Raw genomic sequence first — 18090 nt, forward strand, 5'->3', positions numbered from 1 at the left:
CAGAGAAGCATCTGGCAAGTGAATTTGGCGAAGCGTTAGCTTGTTTCCCATATGCTTCGTAATGAAATAATATTTTATCTGTTGACATATTCAAGGGGCTATTTTTCATATATAAATTACGAAATTGAGCTCTTCACATCTGATTGGTCTAACGTGGATGTCTGGCCGATTTTACGCTACAGTTTCACTGTAGGTTCAGTTAAGCTCCACTGTTATCTATCCATTTGTATTTTATAGTGCTTTCTCAAATCTACAATGTATGTTATTTCCCTGGTTCACTCTAATTTGTTGCTTATCGAATTATTTCAGTGCAGGAGCCATTTTGGGCACATCATTTTTTTGTGTCGTGATGTATCGGTTGGTCCTCTTTGATGCTGCGCTAATGAGTTTTTGTGTTGATTTACTTGATTTGTAATAGTGTTTTGTGCTTTACTTAATTGGCTGAATTTTAAGTTCTTTGTTGGTGGCCTGAGCCCTTACACTGAACAGTAGAAGTTAATTTTTATTTGATGAATTTGCTATATAGAATAATACACTTTTTTAGCATTTGGGGACAGGTTTAGTTGAAAATTGCAGAGGCCACCAATTTCAATTTCTGCTAATTTGTGTTATTTTCTTCCTCTGATGCGCAGTGACGCTTAGAACCTTTTATCCGACAGGATTTCTCCTTCACTGTTAAATGAAAGGTTCGACAACAAATAATGACATTTTGGAGATGATATTTATCCTCTTAATCAACCAGAACTCCACCACCAATAGATCTTTGGTAGTGTATTACTTCCTGTTATCGTGATGCGTCGTTATCACCGGAATTATAGTGTCTGACTGGCCGCTAAAGAAGCCAGCAGGAGAGGTACATCGACGAAATCACTTACACCCAAGTTGATACCATTATCAAATATGAAACGCACACATGCCTGCGAGAAATTCATGTGAGTCATCAAAAACGTTAATACTAGTGTCTTTCTTATAGGTCTTCGGTCGGTTGCAGCCGTAACACTTATATCGATTAGTGGCAGGTGTATATTATGTAACTGTGTATCTGTAATTACGAAGTGTGTATTCTTTTCTGATCAAGGTCATTGATTTGTGACAGGAAATTAGAGTTCGCGGCGGGGCGGGGTCGTTCGTTCGTTCGTTCTCTCGTCTCCTTACTCTCTGTCTCAGCCACTTTCATCGAACTGTTCACGTACCTCTATATTCCTACCTTCCGATGTCCCTTCACTCTGCAGGAGTAGATACACGCTCGGTAGTGAAAAGCAGCGTTGATGAAACCACTACCTAATACCTATCACACAGGGGCCGCGTAACTCAAGTTGCAAATCAGTTCTTGTAAATTCATTTTCACAAATTTCGGGTGATAGGAGAATACTGTTTAATTGCAGTAAGCATTTGAAAATTCTATTAACGTCTTTTTATTCATAAGGAAGCACATTAAATGGCTATCAAGTCCGTATTTAATAAGGCAAATGCTCTATCATTCCAAGTTCACTGTCTATACAACATATTTCACGCGTAAAAGCAGCCAGAATTCCTGCAAGTCCGACCCGATTAATTTTTTGCGATCTAACAGTCACTGACCCACCACTATTAGCGAATCGAACATTCGGTCGTTTCATGTTCTTCTGTCAGAAGTGCTCGCCAAAGTATTCCATAAACAACACGGAATATGCCACGCAGAATTGTCTCTACGATCAAAAAATCATCTACATCTACGTGATTACTCTGCTATTCACTATAAAGTGGCTGGCAGAGGGTACAATAAACCACATTCAAGCTGTCTCCCTACCGTTCCACTCTCGAAGGCCACACGGGAAAAGCGAGCACTTAATTTTTTTTTTATTTTATTGTGATGATGATTTCTCCCTATGTAGGTGGGTGCCAACAGAATGTTTTCGCAATCGGAGGAGAAAACTGGTGATTGAAACTTCATGATAAGATCCCGTCGCAACGAAAAACGCCTTTGTTTTGGTGATTGCCAATCCATTTCACGTATTATGTCTGTGACTCTATCTCCCCTATTTCACTATAATAAAAAACGAGCTGCCCTTCTTTGTACTATTTCCATGTCATCCGTCAGTCCCACCTGATGCAGATCCCACACCGCACAGCAATACTCCAGAATAGGGCGGACAAGCGTGGTGTAAGCAGTCTCTTTATTAGACCTGTTGCACCTTCCAAGTGTCCCCTAGTTTCCAAGTGTTCTGCCAATGAATCGCAGTCTTTGGTTTGCTCTAACCAGAATATTATCTATGTGATCGTTCCACTTTAGGTTATTTGTAATTGTAGTCCCTAAGTATTTAGTTGAATTTAGAGCCTCATATTTGTGTGACTTCTCGCGTAATCGAAATTTAGCTGATTTCGTTTAGTACTCATGTGAATAACTTCACACTTTTCCTTATTCAGGGTCAATAGCCACTTTTCGGACCATACAGGTATCTTATCTAAATCACTTTGCAATTCGTTTTGATCATCTGATGGCTTTACAAGACGGTAAATGACAGCATCTTCTGCAAACAATCTAAGACGGCAACTCAGATTGTCTCCTATGTCGTTAATATTGTTGTTGTTGTTGTGGTCTTCAGTCCTGAGACTGGTTTCATGCAGCTCTCCATGCTACTCTATCATGTGCAAGCTTCTTCATCTCCCAGTACCTACTGCAACCTACATCCTTCTGAATCTGCTTAGTGTATTCATCTCTTGGTCTCCCCCTACGATTTTTACCCTCCACGCTGCCCTCCAATACTAAATTGGTGATCCCTTGATGCCTCAGAACATGTCCTACCAATCGATCCCTTCTTCTGGTCAAGTTGTGCCACAAACTCCTCTTCTCCCCAATCCTATTCAGAACCTCCTCATTAGTTATGTGATCTACCCATCTAATACAAGGGCGATGTACTTGACGACAATATTATGGAAATGGAAGAGGATGTAGATGAAGATGAAATGGGAGGTACGATACTGCGTGAAGAGTTTGACAGTATTACTTCTGTTTTACTCGATGACTTTCCGTCTATTACTACGAACTGTGACCTTTCTGACAGGAAATCACGAATCCAGTCGCACAACTGAGACGATACTCCGTAGGCACGCAGTTTGGTTAGAAGACGCTTGTGAGGAACGGTGTCGAAAGCCTCCTGGAAATCTAAAAATATGGAATCAACTTGACATCCCCTGTCGATAGCACTTATTTCTTCATGAGTATAAAGAGCTAGTTGTGTTTCACAAGAACGATATTTTCTGAAACCGTGCCGACTATGTGTCAATGAATCGTTTTCTTCGAGGTTCTTCATAATGTTCGAATACAGTATATGTTCCTAAACCGTACTGCAAATCGACGTTAGTGATATAGGCCTGTAATTCAGCGGATTACTCCTACTTCCCTTTTTGGGTATTGGTGTGACTTGAGCAATTTTCCAGTCTATATGTACGGATCTTACTGTGAGCGAGTGATTGTATATAATTGCTAAATATGGAGCTATTTTATCAGCATACTCTGAGAGGAACCCGACTGGTATACAATCTGGACCGGAGGCCTTGCCTTTATTAAGTGATTTAAGCTGCTTCGTTACACCGAGGATATCTACTTCTATGTTTCTCATCTTGGCAGTTGTTCTTGATTGGAAATCAGGAATATTTACTTCGTCTTCTTATAAATTTCAACTAATTAATTCCGAACTAGCACACTTTCCTCAAAATGTCCGTAACTCTAACCGCTTTAGTCACGACACGTTCTATCTGAAATGATCTCACTAGCTCTTCATTTTACATTCTATTTTCGCGGAGACATCTAGCATAGTGTTACTCGGAAACAGGTTAGCGAGCGACTCTCTCTCTCTCGATGCTCCTCTCTTCTGCCTATCTATCTGCACGCGGGAACCGCTTATTTCTGATTGGCTGTTGATCTGAATGACCAATCAGAATTATCCATCAAGATCATTCTCGCGGCAAAGCTTGCCTTAGCCAACCACTAATCAGATAGTCATTTACGTCACTAAAATTTCAATTTCTTATATATGTTTAATAAAATAGAACGAAATGCAAAATATTCTTTAAATTACTATAGAAACTTTTTCGACTTCAGACTTTTATTCTGGCTGGTCTCTTACAAAAGCAAGCACACATCGACATACGTCATCAGCATCGTAGCTGCAACACAATTTTCCCACGGTTCAATTTTATAAGGTTTTACATAAAATGACATTAAGTTTTAACGTATGTCCCACATACACTATCTAATTCATTCCCATGTATTCACACAACAAAATAATAATCAAATAATAATTTTGAATAATTTTTTATATTATGTAACGTAGAATAATTAAAGTTTTGAAAAGAAAATTCCAATTTAATGATTTTATATACTGTGAGCTTTGTTATGACTTCAGATGATAATAAAAGACATTTGGTTATTGTTCCTAACTGAGTTTTGAAACATTAGTGTCGGTTTCAGGACATTTTAGTAATTTTCTTAATCTCCGTAACTATAATAGATAAAAATCTGAAATTTTGACAGGATCCCTTGCTTACTAACAAATGGTTGGGTACCAATTTCGAACAAAATCGGATGATAATTACTATGGTTTATTTAGGTTAGTAGGAGATATGAATTTGCGTACCGACTGAATGTTACTTGAGATTGTTCTCACGGTTAGTAGCATCAGCTGCGCTGTGAGTCAGAGCGAAGAAGAATCGTAGCCATACTGAAGCCACGGTGCTACACGGCTGCGTGCCTCGCTGCATCGAATGTTATCTCTTAATAACTTGCTTGGTTGCATGTTTTGTAATATAAATATAGAGAAAGAAAAACAATTTTTTAAAATAATGAAGTTTTATAATATATCTATGCTTATAAAGAAAAACATTGTATATTGGCAACTGGTTCATGCAAAGGGCACTTGTATTGTAAAATGTAAAAGATTTAGGGATTCCCTCCGCAACGGAAGTTGCTTGGCGGGACGTAAAAGGTGTTTGGCGGTCGAACTGGGCGGCTCCTTGGTGAGAACGATACGCAGTCAGTGGCTATCCGTTGCACGGTACATATCAACGGTGCCAAGGGAGGCAATCGGAAGCTGCTTTGGCAAGGATTTTTGCCTCGGATGTGGATTTGGCTGTTGCATGGTACTCTCGGCAATAAGGAATGGCTCTAACACATTAAAAATCCGTCGCCAAGAAGAAATTGAACAGAGCATTCAAACATCAAAAGCCGTGAGTACAGTTGGCCCCCACGTCGCTTGTCGCCACTACTTCGCCACTGCTCCACCAACTTCATGCATATAGATATGTATCAGAGCATGGACCAGTTAATTTGTGTCAGTGATTTTAATAATAATCCAAGTGATATAAACCTGTGCTTAGAACAATAACTTTTATCCTGATCATCAACCTATGCAGAATCCGCTCCTAAGTGTTTATTAAACCGAGTATCCTGTTTCAAATGCACTATTATTGTTTATTTATGTTTATCAGATCTGCAAGGGCTATTAAAAGTGAAGCTAGTTAGAATTTTACTAAAATACTCTCAACTTATGACAAAGAATCGTTTTGCAAAAGTCCAGTGCCAGACCTTTTAATGTCACGGTGTAAAATACGGCTTCGCAGGTGATAAAAGAAGGCAAATAAGTTATACTAATTTGAAACTTAATCTAGCTTTGATTACTATCATGAACGAATTTTTGAAGTCAATTGAGCTCAGTGCCCAATAATTTGCCTTGAAAAGTAAAAACCGTAAACTATTTCAAGTGAAGCTAAGAATTAAATTTAGTTGAACTGAATTTTGCTACTGGAATAGTCATAGAATTTGAGTAGTGATACAATATCAGTTTATGGGTCCCCACCATATTCTTCTCATATTAGAAAGATAGTTGGAATATTATTGCTACTAAGAAAATCTGATACATTCCTATAAATGGGTGTATAAACAGCGTAATTGTGGAATTATTGATTTTTATTTGTGGTATTTATATGTCAATTAAGTCAGATGCCCTCCTGGCCAATTTCAGTTCTGCACTTCTGGCAGGGACATTTCAGTACTGATCCAAGTAACAACACTTGAGTATAGCTCTTATTAGTGTGAGTTTGGAACGGGTTTGCTTCTGTGATTACTAGTATGTGCATTATTGGTAACTACTGATACCCACAGCTCAGAGCGCCCTGTGTCCGTTTGTATCCTGTGTGCTATTCAAAGTAAATTTAATGAAAGTTACTTCAATAACTGATATTCAATTTTATTAAACTTATATTTCCAAATTAATGTGCCTATTTAGGCTGGCGACCTTTCGTATTTTCATTCACATATGCATTTTACTACTTGTATTAAACCCCAAAGCTCAAAGCCTGTTTAGTTTTTCTGTTAAATTCAATAAATTCAAAATTACTGTCCGATATATTTATCCGTTAGAAAAATACGCTGTCAAAATTTCGCAAATCTTCTCAGAGGGCAACATTAATTTGTGTCACGATAGGCTAGTGTTATACGTAGCTTATCCCGTGACAGGACCTGAGGTTATGTTGTTAGGGAAGAGTGGCGTATAACGAAGCTAGTGTTATATAGCGATACTATTTTTGCAACACCCTAACAGATAAAATGCCTTTTGTGTGGAATAACGTTTATGTAATTTCTAATGACTCTGCCAGAGATTCCCCTCCGAAATTAACGCAGTTGTTGCAAAATAGAAATCTCTAAAAGCTTCGTAATTTTTAATAAATTTCTTTGATATTTGAGCACCTTATCAAACACCTTGCAGCGTGGTGGATTAGAAGTCTTGGTTTAAGTTAAACTGCACATAATTTATGCAAATGTTCTTACTACCTGGTCGATTGATAAATATTGAGGGAGTGAGATTTACTAATTGCAAATAAATCAAAATAAAACATTTATTTCAAATAAAAAGCAGCCTCATGCAGGTGAATCACTTCTATCAAGAAATGTATATGGTCAGTGGATTCACGCGTAAAAACTACTATTGGGACCTTACGATATTGCAGTGTCTATGTTATTCAGAATTACAATGCAATGTTCTTTCGGACATGTAAGCATGCCCGACGGAACATTAGATCATAGTCCAGAATAACACAGGCTCTGCAATATCGAATTTATACTCCGATACCAGACGAGAGACTTTCAAGTAAAACGTCTCCCCAATACAAGTATATACATATATCAAAAAATGTTTTGCATCACCTCTTTTCCCAGAACTTCTGAAGACAGTTGACTGTGGATATTGTATCACAGACACAGTCCCTTTGACTGTTCAGAGATGTCACTTAACTCGCCCAAAGATGTAACAACATGCATGAGCAGCGCCTATTAGACTGAAGGCGTCCGACAGCCGATCAGTTCCAGTCATTCCACCAGAAAGGAGGTACACGGCTTGTGTTGTCTGTAGTTCAACCATGCCTAGAGGGTCAATACCGCGGTTCGATCGCGTCCGCGTTGTTACTTTGTGCCAGGAAGGGCTCTCAACAAGGGAAGTGTCCAGGTGTCTCGGAGTAAACCAAAGCGATGTTGTTCGGACATGGAGGAGACACAGAGAGGGACAGGAACTGTCGATGACACGCCTCGCTCAGGCCACCCAAGTGCTACTACTGCAGTGGATGACCGCTACCTGTGGATTATGGCTCGGAGGAACCCTGAAAACAATGCCACTATGTTGAATAATGCTTTTCGTGCAGCCACAGGACGTCGTTTTGCATGATGCCCAACTTCACTCCCGACGCACATGTCGAGGTCCATCTTTGCAACCACGACAGCATGCAGCGTGGTACAGATGGGCCCAACAAAATGCCGAATGGACCACTATGGATTGGCATCACGTTCTCTTCACCCATGAGTGTCGCATATGCCTTGAACCAGATAATCGTCGGAAACGTGTCTTGCAGCAACCCGGTCAGGTTGAACGCCAGTGTGTCTAACACTGTACAGCGAGTGCAGCAATGTGGAGGTTCCCTGCAGTTTTGGGGTGGTATTATATGGGGCCGACGTACGCCACTGGCTGTCATGGAAGGTGCCGTAACGGCTGTACGATACGTGAATGCCATCCTCCGATGCAACCATATCCACAACATATTCGCCAGGCATTCGTCTCCGTGGACGACAATTGGCACCCCCATCATCCAAATCTTGTGAATGAAATCGCTCGACTAGAGGATCCAGTATGTTCTCCACACATGAACCCTACTGAACATGCCTGGGATAGATTGAAAAGAGATGTTTATGGAGGACGTGAGCCACGAACCACTCTAAGGGATCTACGCCGAATTGCCGTTGAGAAGTGGGACAATCTGGACCAACAGTGCCTTGATAAACTTGTGGATAGTATACAGGCATGCATCAATGCAAGAGGACGTGTTACTGGGTATTAGAGGTATCGTTGTGTACAGCAGTCTGGACCACCACCTCTGAATGTCTCGCTGTATGGTGGTACAACATGCAATGTGTTGTTTTCATGAGCAATAAATAGAGCAGAAATGATGTTTATGTTGATCTCTATTCCAATTTTCTGTACAGGTTCCGGAACTCTCGGAAAAGAGGTAATGCAAAACTTTTTTTGATGTGTGTACATAATAGATGTGCGAGTACAGACTGTAGACACATGGTTGACGACATATACCAGGTGATCAAAAAGTCAGTTAAAATTTGAAAACTGAATAAATCACGGAATAATGTAGATAGGGAGGTACAAATTGACACACATGCTTGGAATGACATGGGATTTTATTACAACCAAAAAAATACAAAAGTTCAAAAAATGCCCGACAGATGGCACTTCATCTGATCAGAATAGCAATAATTAGCATAACAAAGTAAGACAAAGCAAAGATGATGTTCTTTACAGGAAATGCTCAATATGTCTACAATCATTCCTCAACAATAGCTGTAGTCGAGGAATAATGTTGTGAACAGCAATGTAAAGCATGTCTGAAGTTATGGTGAGGCATTGGCGTCGGATGTTGTCTTTCAGCATCCCTAGAGATGTCGGTTGACCACGATACACTTGCGACTTCAGGTAATCCCAAAGCCAATAATCGCACGGACTGAGGTCTGGTGACCTGGAAGGCGAAGCATGACGAAAGTGGCGGCTGAGCACACGATCATCACCAAACTACGCGCGCAAGAGATCTTTCACGCGTCTTGCAATATGGGGTGGAGCGCCATCCTGCATAAACATCGTACGTTCCAACAGTTGTTTATCAGCCAGGCTGGGGATGATGCGATTCTGTAACATATCGGCGTACCTCTCACCCGTTACGGTAGCAGTTACAAAACCATAATCACGCATTTCCTCGAAGAAAAAAGGCCCGATAACGGTAGATGTGGCAAATCCAACCCATACCGTGACTTTTTCGTCGTGCAATGGAGTTTCCACGACAGTTGTAGGATTTTCGGTAGCCCAAATTCTGCAGTTGTGGGCGTTGACAGACCCTCAGAGCGTGAAATGATCTTCGTCGGTCCACAACACGTTACTCAACCAATCGTCATCTTCCGCCATCTTTTGAAACGCCCACACTGCAAATGCCCTCCGTGTCACTAAATCGACATGCTGATGGATTTTGTACGGATGGCATCGGAGGGTACGCCTAAGTGCCAACCAAACAGTAGTGTATGGAATGCCGGTGCGACGTGCGACTGCACGAGCGCTGACTTCCCCGTGCATAGACGAACCCGCTACAGTCTCCATTTCTTCCTGAACTGTCTCAGCAGCATTACGCCTTGTGCTCGGTCGGCCACTACGGGGTGTATCGTCTAAACAACCCGTGGCTTCGAACTTCGAAATCATTCTCGCCACAGCTGCATTTGTCAATGGACCTTTACCCGTTCGAATCCCCTTCCTATGGCGATAGGATCGTAACGCTGAACTAGCACATTTCCCATTCTGATAATACAGCTTCACTAAAAGCGCCTTTTCAGTTAACATCGACATGCTGCGACTGCTGACGCATCTGATTCTCTCTCTTTTTTTTTTCTTTGTTGTAATTCAATTCCCCATCGGGGCGGGCTGGCAGCAGCATATGCGCTGCTCTTCAGCCGAAAGACATAGAACAAACAATAGAAGAAATTTAAAAATAACAAAGGAGAGAATATGGTGAACATAGATATAACAAAAGGGGGAACATCATGGAAGGCAATAGACAAAAAACGGGGTGACTGTAAAATGGAGATAAAAAACTGTTTAAAAGTAGCACACACAAAAAGCCACACACTGCGACAATTAAAAGAACTCAAGGCACAGTATGACTGGAACATAAAAGGTATCGACGAATGGCGTAGCACATAACAAACACTGACGGCGAACCTCAAGGCAGTACACAATTAAAATCACACCTCTTGACGCACATGAGAATCAGCACTAAACACAACACTGATGTGGCACACTGACGATGATCAAAACAGTGGATCTGCCAGGTGCAAGGAGACGAGGGAGACCGGAAGAAGGGAGGGAGGGGAAGAGATGGGGGAGAAAAGCGGGGGGCGCGCTGAGGAGGGCCAGGTAGAGAGGGATGTGGGAAGGAAAGAGGCAAGTATGGGGTGCAGGGGCTCAGGGCAGCGGGGGAAGGAGGAAAATCCGCTCTGGGAGAAGGAGGGACACGCGATTCTCTCTCCCATTACAGCCCCTTTTATACACGATTGTCATGCGCAGTCACTGACGTTTTGCTGTCCAGCGCCATCCGTCGGACATTTTGTGAACTTTTTTTTTTTTGTTCTATTAAAACCCCATGTCATTCCAAGCATGTGTGTCAATTTTTACCTCTCTATCTACATTATTCCGTGGTTTATTAAGTTTTCAAATTTATACTGACTTTTTGATCACCCGGTACAGCTGATGGGTTTCCACAATCACAATTGCGAATACGTTTAATGTACATTTGGGACTGATCTGTGTTGCGCGGCAGCCAATAATGTTTCGCAAACGATTTGAGACGTTGATATAAGCTTACTGACAAGTGATGACTTACAAAGGGGCGAGTGTTTATCTGTATGTTAAATAAGTGTAATTTTTCTATGGAAGCGCATTGCACTATGCGCCGATCCGGCCGCACTCTTACTGTGTCTACATGACAGTGTAAATGGAACTAAACTGGGCCTCGAGACATGGGTGTCACATTGAGAATTTGTGTTCGCTATTTTAATGAAACGTTTTTGTGTGAACATACTTGTGTACATCTTTAATTTGTTATAAACTGCTTCTTAGTGTACAATCACATTCCGAAAAGGTTCTATTCTCTTCCTGTTTAAACGATTTGATATCGCCTGCAGCTGTTATTTCTTCTTCACTTGAGTTCTGTTGTACAGTTTCGGTCTTTGACCAATTTCAACTGGTCTAAGACTCGAGTTGCACAGTAGTACACAAATAAAGAAAAAATTACAGCTGCAGGCGCTATCAAGTCATTCAAACAAGTTGTCGCAGTGCGGACGCAAGGATGTTAACGAACTTTTCTTTGTGAGGAAAGCATCTCCTGGTATCGGCAGTTTGCATTTTATATTATTTGTACTTCGCACATCCTCAGTAATTTTGCTGCTCAGATAGCAAAACTCGTGTACTATCCTCAGTATCGCCTGGTATAATGAATTATATTCACTTATATTTGTTTTACTTTTATTGATATTCATCTTGTAATCTCTTTTCAAGGCGCTGTTCTCTCCGTACAACTGCTCTTCCCAGTTTTTGCCGTCTTTGAGAGGATTACAGAGCCATCGACAAATCTCAGAGTTGATATTGTTTCTCCCTGAACTGTGCTTCCCTTTCCAAATTTCTTCTTGGTTTTCTTCAGTGTTTGCTCAATGTAGGGATTCAGCAACATTAAGGAGAAGCTACAAAAGCGTCTCTCTTTCGTCTCAGATCCTACTTCACTGTCATTGCCCTCGACTCTTACAGCTACAGTCCCTTCTCTTTACAACTACGTAGATAACTTTTCGGTCCCTGTATTTTATCCCTGCCACCTTGAGAATTTGAAATAGTGTAATTCAGTCAGCATTGTCAAAAGCTTTCTCTAAATCCCCATATACTTTGAACGTAAGTTTGCCTTTCTTCACCCCATCTTAAATGGCAAGGCATAGGGTCAGTATTGCCTCGTATGTTCATACATATCACTCGAATTTATGGAGATCTTTCCGAGGTCGGCCTCTAACAGTTTTTCCATTATTCTGTAAATAATTATCGTCAGTATTTTGAAACCACGATTAAATAAACTTACAGCTCGATAATATGAATATCTGTCAGCACCTGTCTTCTTTGAAACTGGAGCTGGTATTCCACCTGTCTCATATACTGAGAGGTTGTAATTAAAGTGCAACTACTCGTAGACGTCCAGTATGGACTGTACTTACAATATGTCAGCGAAACTTGGTAGACGTTCTAAGAGCCCTAATGTGGAGCCGATCTAGGCAAAAAAATTATTTCCAATTTTGGCCACCAGTTGCAAATCATGTGCTGTGAGTGCAAGAAAGATGTACAGAAATATTTCCATATCTAATGGTTTAGGAACGGGATGGGAGCGGAAAAGTTCAAACAAGTGAGAAAGGCATGATATCGATTTTATTATTAACCGCCGCTTAAACAGTTTATTCTATATGAGCACTGGAGATTTCGACTAGAAGCTCTACAGCGCCAGCATTGCACCTGGTGCCCAAAATTGGGACTAAATTGTAAATCGGTTCTGCATTAACGAATTAGCATATCGACCAAGTTTCGTTGCCATACGATAATTGCAGCCCACACTGGACCTCTGTGGGTAGCTGCACTTTTATTATAACCACCTGGTACAAAATGTAACCAAAAATATCCGGACACTCCTATAAAATTCGGAATCATAACTATCAGTATGTCATTTTACCCTGTCATAAAGCGCATCATCTATGAGACAATGATTTGTGGACAATAACATTCTTGAAATGGACTGAGATGCAAGAGTCCCAACGTGAATCTAGCGGAACATCTTTGGGGTTAGAACGTCGCCTTCGTTCAGAACCCAGAGTCCGTTACCGCTACGTTCTCCGCTCTTTGGGAAGAATAATCCGCCATTCCTTTACAGACATTCACACACGTCTTTGAAAGTGTCTCCAACAGAATTTAAGCCGTCATAAGGGCGAGGGGTAGACGCATCTCGTTTTAATGTCCACTATTGGGTGTCTGGACTTTCTATCAGATAATGTATCTTACAAACCAGGAGGAACAATTAGTTTTGCCTGGTCCTCCGGGCAGCTCACTGTTTTTGGAGTAAAGTCGTGTATTACTATAGTCTTTTCTTAACTTAGGTGTTTCAGTGCTCTGCACAGTGCTTCTTGCAATACCATCTCATTGTCATCTATTTCCTCTTCTTGTTCTATAATATTGCCATAAGTTTGTTTCCTTATATACGCATTGTATATTTTCTTTCCACTTTTGTCCTTTCCTTCTTTGTTTATTACGGGCTTGACATTTCAGCTCTTAATATTCATAAAAAATCTTCTCTTTTTCAAAGGGTTCTTTAATTTTTCTGTAAGTGGAATCTACATATCCGATAGAACTCCAAGCATCTAGAGCCTTGCATTTCTTCTCTTGCTATTCCTCCTTAGCCATTTCGCACTTCTGGTCAATCTCATTTTTAGTCCTCTGTGCTCTCTTTTGCTTACTTTATTTGCTGCATTTTTATATTTCTCCTTTCGTCAGTTAGGTTCAGTACATCGTGGGTCATCCAATGTTTTCTGTTAAGCCTTATCCTTTTGCCTATTCGATCCTCTGCTGATTTGTCAGCTAGTATCTAACCATTACATAACAGAAAAAATACTAAATTTAATCGTCGAATATCATGACACACCGTTGTCGGTAATGTAATACTACTTGTGTAAGGCGTGCCTAACCTTTTCCGTCGATGTTACGCTGCTGACAGAGAATCATGAGAATAGGAGTCAACGGTCGAAATTAAATTTTAGTATATACCAACAACTTTATTTTGTCGCAACAACTTTATTTCACAACAACAGTTCAAAGGGATGACTTCCCGTGTCAACATATGCACTATACCAAAATCCACCGACAAACCTAAACGGTGGGTTCAGAATCATTTTTTTCCATTGCCAACACACGTTGCTTATGATAGGAGTGTAGTAGGTGGTCTAACAATACTTCCTATACTGTATTCTAAGAAGTTCGCATTTCGCAAGCAAATAGATGACTTGTAAGCCGCCGACTCACCTCAGAAGATGTTGCCCGCAATAGCCAACGAAACGTCAGGAAGGAGAAGAAGTTTTAGATATGGACCACGGCAATTCAGGCCAGAATTTTTAATTAATGAAATAGATGACTGTTTACTGATGAATCTTCTAACACTCAGTCCGACAGCATCGCCTCAATTTCTAATGCGCAAACTTTTTTTTTGAGATACCTGGTTAGGTCCATGCGTCTTCAACAATTCAAATTTTTGTGTTTCCATGCACAGTGATTAATATCATCCAATCAGGATGACTGCGCTATTTATCTCCGTGCATTCGTTCTTATTTTCGGTTGTTACATCCTGCTGCATCGTATACGAAATGCATGTCAGCAGGTTCCTGTAAATAGTAACGCTGCATCTCTGACAATATGTCATGAACTGGGACACGTTGTTTATAAAGATAGCGTCACGATAAGCTGTGTACATACATGTGAGACGCGTTGCTAATTCAAGAAGCAAACCACCTGAAGATTCGTTTCCGACCATAGATTACTAATTCAAAACACTCAGTTTTGAATATTCTACCGCCTGAATAATTTTGACAGTACAACGTACGTGTTTTCGTAGTGGGAGAGTGATAGCCACATGCAAAAGCTGTTTTCTACTGTCGTTTGTCAAGTTTCAGGAGGCATATCTCCGATACCTGAGAGGATTTTCTCATATTTTGGTCTTTAGTGGGAGCTACATAAATAATTACTGTAGAGGAGATTCATATCTGAACATTCGAGTTGATTCCCTCCCATTCGGATGCCAGCCTAACACAGTAAAGAATGCGAGATTATTACGTGTGTAGCGGTATCACGTACAGCTAAAACTTGTTTCTAGCGGTTCACATACGAGAAAGAGAGAGGATGTGTTTCATATAGTCCCTCACACGCTGGGAGGTGCTTAATTCGGCTACTTCTGCTTGGCTTAGCAGAACAAACGCACTTTTGCGAGCAGGGGTGAGACGGCCTTTGTCAGCTTTTGCGGGGGTGGAAGCGGCGGCCGCCTCCGATGCAATATAGCCCGGCGGGCCATCTCCGCGTCCTCACCCCAACCCTATTACGGTGCAATTCGGCGCTGCTTCTGCTTCTGCTTTCCCTACGGTGACCGCCGATGGCCGCCAGATTGCCATTCCCTCCTGCCGCCTGCATATTCGCAGCTCGCCGACTTCCGGCATCCCTTATCAAGCTGTTCCAGAATGGCGCGCTCTGGCCTTTTATGTGTCGGCTGGCAGCGCAACACATGGGAAAGCGCTGTGCCGATGGCCACTGGTTTTTTTTTCTTCGTGGAATAAGTGAACTCTGTTGTTACGTTACTTCTGTGGTCCTTCACTACCGTGTCTTGCACCTAGCATCTTTCTGAATTACATATTAAAGAAGACGACACAAGTACAGTTTCGCTGTGCAGCACTAAAACGCAACGAAACACGTGGTGCATTAAACGTTAGGAACAAAACTGTACTCATGGCAGACGATCCTAAATTGGTCTTTTCGTGTCAGGAACGAATATTCGCCGGTGTGTTGTCTTCAATGAACAACCAGTCTACCGGTCTCATTGATGTTGGTAACGTTACCGTAAAGACCTTACGTTCCTGGTGAAGTTGCGACTCGTGACTCATTGCCAAAGATGCACCAGTACACAGTATTGGATATTGTGGACACGTATTTAATGCGCGGATGTACCTCTAAAGCCTAATGTGTGTATAGAGTAACGCATCACAAGTGGCATCACATTAATTGACAGTTGTTGGACACCGTAGCTCTTGTTTCCCAGTACAAGATGTAATTTCAACATGCTGATGTCTTGTATACAGGCTGGAAACAAGACATAAATATGGAGCTATATCCAGAGAAAAGGTGACGGGAGGGCAATGATCGCTACTTTCTTGGTATCTAAATGATGTGGAACGAGTCAATTTACAGGATATGTATAAGTGATTAGTGTCAACATTAATGAACAAATTATTTTTTTACTCCTACTCGTGCAACTATACTTAACATCAAAGCTTCTTTTCAAGATCTTTATCGGTCTAACCATTTTTAAACAGAAATTCGTCCGTGGAATAGAAGGAGTTGACCAGGAGGAATTATTTTACGTTAAATGCAAAATTTGCTTTGCTACACGCCAGACGTTACATCTACATCTACATCTACATTTATACTCCGCAAGCCACCCAACGGTGTGCGGCGGAGGGCACTTTACGTGCCACTGTCATTACCTCCCTTTCCTGTTCCAGTCGCGTATGGTTCGCGGGAAGAACGACTGTCTGAAAGCCTCCGTGCGCGCTCTAATCTCTCTAATTTTACATTCGTGATCTCCTCGGGAGGTATAAGTAGGGGGAAGCAATATATTCGATACCTCATCCAGAAACGCACCCTCTCGAAACCTGGCGAGCAAGCTACACCGCGATGCAGAGCGCCTCTCTTGCAGAGTCTGCCACTTGAGTTTATTAAACATCTCCGTAACGCTATCACGATTACCAAATAACCCTGTGACGAAACGCGCCGCTCTTCTCTGGATCTTCTCTATCTCCTCCGTCAAGCCGATCTGGTACGTATCCCACACTGATGAGCAATACTCAAGTATAGGTCGAACGAGTGTTTTGTAAGCCACCTCCTTTGTTGATGGACTACATTTTCTAAGCACTCTCCCAATGAATCTCAACCTGGTACCCGCGTTACCAACAATTAATTTTATATGATCATTCCACTTCAAATCGTTCCGCACGCATACTCCCAGATATTTTCCAGAAGTAACTGCTACCAGTGTTTGTTGCGCTATCATATAATCATACAATAAAGGATCCTTCTTTCTATGTATTCGCAATACATTACATTTGTCTATGTTAAGGGACAGTTGCCACTCCCTGCACCAAGTGCCTATCCGCTGCAGATCTTCCTGCATTTCGCTACAATTTTCTAATGCTGCAACTTCTCTGTATACTACAGCATCATCCGCGAAAAGCCGCATGGAACTTCCGACACTATCTACTAGGTCATTTATATATATTGTGAAAAGCAATGGTCCCATAACACTCCCCTGTGGCACGCCAGAGGTTACTTTAACGTCTGTAGACGTCTCTCCATTGATAACAACATGCTGTGTTCTGTTTGCTAACAACTCTTAAATCCAGCCACACAGCTGGTCTGATATTCCGTAGGCTCTTACTTTATTTATCAGGCGACAGTGCGGAACTGTATCGAACGCCTTCCGGAAGTCAAGAAAAATAGCATCTACCTGGGAGCCTGTATCTAATATTTTCTGGGTCTCATGAACAAATAAAGCGAGTTGGGTCTCACACGATCGCTGTTTCCGGAATCCATGTTGATTCCTACATAGTAGATTCTGGGTTTCCAAAAACGACATGATACTCGAGCAAAAAACATGTTCTACAATTCTACAACAGATCGACGTCAGAGATATAGGTCTATAGTTTTGCGCATCTGCTCGACGACCCTTCTTGAAGACTGGGACTACCTGTGCTCTTTTCCAATCATTTAGAACCCTCCGTTCCTATAGAGACTTGCGGTACACGGCTGTTAGAAGGGGGGTAAGTTCTTTCGCGTACTCTGTGTAGAATCGAATAGGTATCCCGTCAGGTCCAGTGGACTTTCCTCTGTTGAGTGATTCCAGTTGCTTTTCTATTCCTTGGACACTTATTTCGATGTCAGCCATTTTTTCGTTTGTGCGAGGATATAGAAAAGGAACTGCAGTGCGGTCTTCCTCTACTGGGGAAATAGTCAAAGATTTTTGTTGTTGCTTATTGAACTCCTTTCTGAGCCACTGACGGCTCTAATTATGGATAATACCGATTCTTTTTTTCTCTGATGTTGTAGTTGTGGACCTCACTTCTCAAATTGTGATGCCTTATTTACGACGAATTTCATTAGCGAATAAATGTATTGCAACGGA

The sequence above is a fragment of the Schistocerca nitens genome, chromosome 4 (genome assembly GCF_023898315.1).
Source record: "Schistocerca nitens isolate TAMUIC-IGC-003100 chromosome 4, iqSchNite1.1, whole genome shotgun sequence".
Classification (NCBI taxonomy): Eukaryota; Metazoa; Arthropoda; class Insecta; order Orthoptera; family Acrididae; genus Schistocerca; species Schistocerca nitens.